Source organism: Hordeum vulgare, chromosome 7H (assembly GCF_904849725.1).
Source record: "Hordeum vulgare subsp. vulgare chromosome 7H, MorexV3_pseudomolecules_assembly, whole genome shotgun sequence".
In the NCBI taxonomy this organism is placed as follows: domain Eukaryota; kingdom Viridiplantae; phylum Streptophyta; class Magnoliopsida; order Poales; family Poaceae; genus Hordeum; species Hordeum vulgare.
In genome coordinates, this window is record NC_058524.1 from 474,005,223 (window position 1) to 474,011,791 (window position 6,569).

The window sequence follows — 6,569 nt, forward strand, 5'->3', positions numbered from 1 at the left end:
ACCCCAACTCAAGTTATTATGGCCTAGGGTGCCTCATCATACCGGAAGCCGGCCTAAATAGGCAGGCCCGAGGCCCGCTAGGCAAGCCTATGCCCTTCATAGTGTTAACTTCTAAATTTTATGGTTTGCCAATTTCACATAACCGACTCGATGCGGCACAAAGTTGTAATGCTCCACTCCTTCTCATGTCTTCATGTAAATACCTCCCGAGCCGAGAGAAAAGGCAAAAGAAACAAGAATATGCACTCCACACTGCAACACATATATCTAGTTTTCACCTCAATATATATTCTGTGGTTGAACTTGCCACACACATCTCATGTTTAACCTCAACATACAACTCGAATAATGGCATGCATCAGATGCGTGACATACATTTGAATTACACTGGTTTAGACCCCATAGATACTATTGATCCGATGCATGTGTTCAAGCTATATATCCATACTTAAAACAACATCACTTATAAGAACCAAGGCTGTGGTTATCAAACTCCAGGCTTAACGAACAATAGGGCAGTTGAACCCTTGACCGAACTGGGAACAAACATATTACGGTTTGAAACTTGGACAAGACTAGGTCGGAGATCCGAAGCAGAACAAGAACTTATCCTTTATTAAACACGGGAGGTGACTCAATTGAATTGTCTGCAATCACAAGCATCCAATAAAACAACTGTTACATGACTTCGCTACTGATTGTATCATAAAAGCTTCACTGAACTAAGAGAATCAAATAAGAAGTAACAACAATTAGTATTAACTTGTATTGCTATGTAAACAAAGGTAAAGTTTTCCCACTTTAATGAACTGGTTGCATCCTGTAGTACTTGTTATTGTTTCCTCTCAAACTGTAACCCACAACAGGCAAGCTAGATTGAATTGCAAATAAAAAAACTCTTTCTAGTTGGTTTGTCTAAGGTGCCCGTGAGGCCGTGATTTTCAAACAGCTCGACTAACAATTAGTTTAACGGTATAGCTGTTCAATTTAGTGTCGTTTAATTCGGTGACCAAAATCAGTTGTGGATGTCAGAGACCAAACCTAGGAAAGTTGAGTAAGAAGGGAAAAACATATGTACTCACGGCTGCCACTCTTAGGGCCACCGTCGGGGACTTGAGCAGCACCACCAGCACCACCACTACCACTAGAAGTGCCAGGGGTGGGGGTGCCTTGAGCAGCTACACCGGTTGGAAGGCCAGGGTTGGGGGTGCTTTGAGCAGCTGGAGAGGCCGAGGGTGGAGAGCCAACAAGTGGTTTCGTCGCCATTGCTGTCAATCCCAAAGCTCGCTTTTACCTCTTAAGGAATCAGGAGCAGTTGGCTTGACGGAGGTTCACGGAGGCACAAAGATGTTGAGAACGCCGGGCAGCAAATGTGTGCATATATAATGTGCATCATCCCATGAAGGGTGGCATGAGCGGTCATCCATTGAGCAGTTGAAGTCAGAGAAACTTACTATAGTCCAAGTGGCTAGATGGAGCGATCAACTTGTTTACCATCACGATCACGGTATCTTCCTGGATTATCCAATAAGGCATGTGCGACAAACTGTGCTTGTATTAACGTCACAGAAAATTGAGATTAGACGTCTGTTTCTTTGCTTCTAGAATGTGCAAATAGACATGTGTATCTATTCTATAAAGTATAACTATAAGACGGCAATTCAAACTTGCCAAGATAAGTGAAGTTTGGCAACGAAACCAACCACAACAACTGAAACAGAAAGTGACTAATCATATAAACAAGTGGTTTTGTATGGCCACAAATTAAGCTATTTTGATAAAGTTCGCCACAATCAAATTCTTCACAACTGGAATGCAACCGTCTGTCAGTAGCACAGTTGACGCACGGTGCTCCTACAAATATTGGAATATACTGACGAGTGCAGAATAAAGACGTTGTCTGTTATTCTGTTACTGGTAAACACCCAGGCAAAAAGATTACAATCTACTATACTGATATTTAAGTGGTAAATCCTAAAGATAATTTCTGCCCGAGAATTGTTCTCCATACCTTTTGAAAAAAGTTTCTATTGGATTCATCCATTTCCTGTTCGAGTTTGAGTAAGCCATTCCCAACGGCTTGGGCTTATAAAATAATTCTTTGGCTAATGTAATCCAGAAACACGTGCCATGACAACAACTCTAGGAATTCAAGCTGCCAGTGATGACTTCTGGGTCCCTAACCTGCCAAGATCAACAATAAATCAATAATTTATTTGTAAAGCACTTAGTAGAGATATAATAAAAGGATCCTATGGGAATGCACAAGCATGTCTCGACCAACTTGCCAACTTGTTGCCATTTTGACTGTTGATTCAGTCAGAAGTACAACTCCACCACCACCCCTGGCCACATACCGAAAGCGTTGTCATGCTTATAAATCCAAATTAATCAAGCTAAACACACACACATGAAGCATTTTTCATCTAGCTACTCACATGGAACCATCTCCCCCTACACCGCTTCTTTCTACCGAAAAAGGCTTTCTCCTCATTTTATATATAAAGCAGACCACCGAAGCACAACGTCCAACAAAGGTCACAACAAAACTCGCACACACATGCCGCACGTAAAGTACAACAACACAAGGTACAGAGGTTCTGACGAGGCCAGTGGCGGAGCATGAAACAAAACCAAGAACGGGTCAAGGGCGGGCAAATGGCTTACTAAGTGGGTCATCTTTTGTTATTGGGACAAATTCAGATTAAATTCTCAAAGAAAATCCAAAAAAGGACGGGCTCTCGCCCTGTTTGGTCCCCAAAGACATCCGCCCCTTGTTAAGGTCACAGTTCAACAAACCCGAAGAAAACAAAAAAGGACAGGTGGCAGCGAAGGAAGTGAAGATCTAATCCGGCTCTCGTGGTGGGGGAGGAAGCGGCGGCACCAAGTGGAGAGCCATCGCGCGAAGATGTGCAATGATGATGTTGATGGCGTCCCTCTCTCTCGGGGGCGGCTAAGCGATCGCCAAAGCTGCAAATAACCTCACCATTTGAACACAACATCCGTAGCACGTCGGAGAGGTATACGCTGAATCACAAGCTTATTCCGAACCGTCCACAGCGTCCATGCTAGCACGCCAACAGTTAGCCACCTAGTGTGGCGGACAGCTGGCGCTAGAGTCTGAAGTTAGGCGAAGAGGTCAAGGAAGTTGTTGTGGCACCAACTACCGCCCACCGCTTCACGGAAGCAACTCCAAAGGAATTGCACAGGCATGCAGGAGAAGAAGGTGTGGTTCGAGTCTTCCTTCATCCCACAGAGCGGACACAACCCATCCCCCGAGCCATTCCGCTTGAGCACCTCAATGCCGGAAGGGACGCGGCCTCGGATCTATTGCCACATAAATATCCTAATCTTCTGCGGGAGCCAGATCGCCCAGATCATCGCGAGCGGCTCTGGTCCTGGAGTCGTCGTGATGGCCTGGTAAAGGGATTAAGTGAAGAAGCTACCCGATGGATCTAGCAGCCATGAGAGGCGGTCGATCGCCTACTCCAAGTAAGGCTCGTGTAGGGCGATGCAGTCTAGGAGGTCTTGCATAGTGAGAGTGTCACACCTTGTTTTTCATCACAAGTATTTTATGTTGCAAAAATCAGAGCTTGTTAAAACTTTTTCAAATAATGTTGTGAGTGCAATGTCAGCCCTTGTATGAGTATATGCTTGCTTGATTGATGACTCAAACCCATGAAAAACTTATTATTTTGCTCTCTCCAAAAACCTTTTTTCCTTTATATCAAGATCACCTTCATCATGTTGGGATACACTACTAGCTCATGAAGCCAAGTGGCACTTCCAACCAAAGTTGGTGATCTGATCCAAATATTATTTTCATTCATTAAAAACATTAATTGGTGATTTAAAATATTATTTTCCTATTTTATATTTATGTCTGTTTCTATGGCCAGGAATGATATTCCCATAAGGAAAATTGCTTTCCTGCCTTAGAAAATTCTGAGTAAATTCATGAAGCTCAGAAGGACATATATTTTCCAATATAATATTTTCAACCCTATTTTATATTAATATTATTTGAGTAAAACCCTGAAAACCATTTCTATCTGTTTTAGATTTTTGAGATGTTTCCAAAGGAAATGATCTCAATAAATTCCCATTAAATTACAGGAGCCCTCCCAAGCCATATTAGGTGCTCACATAAAACCTCACCTTGATCCAAGGTGGGGAAGTGCACCTAATAAGCCCAAAACCCTCTCCATCCAGAGTAGAGTTGGAACAACTCTACATTGCAAAGTTTCTCCAATGGAGTTGAAACTTTGCAAAGGTGTTTGACACCCCAAATGAGGAGTCCACACCAAAAATGGGATTTGTGAGACTCTGTTTGGCCACCCTTCCTTTGTAAAGGACAGTACTGGTCATTTTGAGGCATTTTCAAGTTTACAAAGCTAAACTTGTTCAATGGAGCTCAAATTTGGTGAAACCCCATGTTTTTACCCCAAGACCAAACCTGTTAAGTTTCAGTTCCAGTGGTAGAGTGGAAGCACCCCAAATCACTGTCGAACACCTACTGACAGGAAGGTAAAAACCCTCCTAGCCACTGTTTTACCCAATGTCAAAGCCCCAAACTTGGTGAGTTAGAGCCCCAGAACACCCTGAGCACCCAGTCAACCAGCCCCTCCCCAGCTCCAAGCACTAGTGCCAAGATCTTCATTTTGAGCCGCAGGGCAGTACTGGCAACACTAGTGTTCCTTGCCTCCTTGACCAGCTCGTGCTCCCACTAGCACACAACGGTTAGGCACACTCCCAGCAACACTCAGGACTTGGAGGACACGTCCCAGAGGGCCCAGAGCGTGCCAGCATGCCGTGGCATGCCAAAACCGCGCTCTAGACGCGCTACAGAGAACCTCCAACGAGGGGACGTCGTCCCGGCGAGTTCCAACCCCCCCTGTAATGTCCAAACACTTCCCCGACACCCACTCTGTGCAAAGTTACCATCAGGGGCCCCCACTCCTCAAGCAAGAGCTCAGGCGACGCGTGCCCGTGCGCGCCCGACGCGGCCGAGCATGCACGGTCGCTGCAGCTCGACCCCACTCGCTTTCCCTCTGCGGACGATGCACCAGGAGGTCCTGAACCACGTCCCGAACCCGTGGTTTCGCAGCCAGCACCTCACTGTGCTCGCACGCGCGCCACGGTGAGTCACCGGCACGCCCGAGTCGGCTCAGCGCCGCTGGCCTATAAATAGGTCCCCTCGGCACCCCAGCACCCTCCAAGCAGCTTCAGCACAACCACTAGACTCCCCCTAGACGCCCAATCGAGCTCGCACAGCCCGGTGCTCGAGATCGACCGAGGCCCCTCCGCCTCGGAGCTCCGGCTACATGTCGGCTCTTGCGCTGCCCAACCTCCCATTGCACTCCCCTTGACGCTAGGAACATTTCCCCCAACTCCCCCGAGCGAATCCGTACCCCTAGCCACTAGCTCGACGCCAACCCGAAACCTTTCCGCCGCGATCACCTCGTCGCCGGCGACCCAGACCACCTCCGGTGACGTCCCGACCACGAGCAGGTAGGCGGAGGAACGAGGGACCCATTCCCGCTCCTAGATTGGCATGAGGGCAACGGTAGCCTCGCCGGCGTCCATCTCCACCTCTCTGGTTGGAGGTAGGAGAAGGACCCGACAGGTGGAGCCCACCTGTCGGTGTCCTGGGGCAGCCAGCGCGCGCAGCCGCTCACACTGACCCCAGGGGCCCGTAGGTCAGGTTTGAACCTGGCCCGCGCGCGCCTGGTGGCCGGTCTGCTGGCTGGGCCGACTGGGTCTCCCACCGTGGCCTTTTTCTTTTATTTATTAACCTGCAACTTAAATGATTTTTATAAAAATATCTAGCCAATAGAAAAATATGATTCTTCCACCAACAATTTTCAAAAAATGTGTAGTAATTGATTGTGTAGAGTTTGACATTTATCAAAAACATAATCTGTTTTGGTATAATAAAATGATATTAAAAGCATTTGTTTGCTCCTGTTTGCTTTTAAATAAATATGCTTAGCTAATAAAACCATAGGAAACATTTTCCAAAATAATAAACTGAATTTATTCAAGCTTTGCAACATTTTTAAAAGCACCTTGTGATCTGTTTTGGTGTGAGCTATTATTTATTTATTCCTTTCTCGACGGTAGAGTTACCGAGTGACGGAGGATCCGGAGCGGAAGACCTCGAAGACCCCGGGTACCTAGCTGACCAAGGCAAGCAGCCCTTTGACCATGACTTGAGCACAAACATTGTTGCATGGTAGTATAGTTGGTATTTTCCCGTTGCATGTGATCACGATGCCGGTTCATCATTGTGGTGATGGCACCGGAGGCTTCTTCAAAGCCCTAGCATGTTGATGATGTTATTCATGTGGCTCCTCGGAGCACAAACATGATGAGCTTGACCCTACCACTTATGAGGATCATGCTACTGTCATGTTGACTAGTAGATTAAGATTATTGCATTGAGCTTGACCCTACCCCTTGAGGGTCATGTTATACCATGTTGACAGGTAAAGATAGAGCATATTATCACAAGCATGATGATGAGTTAAATAAAGAGTTTATGAAAACCCCGTCGGGTGCCACTAATA

General features: G+C 46.3%; 1 pseudogene across 1 annotated transcript; it reads right to left on the minus strand.

The window, feature by feature from the left end:
• Positions 1 to 253: 253 nt before the first annotated feature.
• On the minus strand, positions 254 to 1,346 carry LOC123412970 (annotated as a pseudogene). The gene is made up of 2 exons (XR_006613646.1): positions 1,083 to 1,346; positions 254 to 647 (listed from the first exon to the last, which is right to left on the minus strand). The product of XR_006613646.1 is annotated as an uncharacterized LOC123412970 (transcript).
• Between the last annotated feature and the right edge of the window lie 5,223 nt (positions 1,347 to 6,569).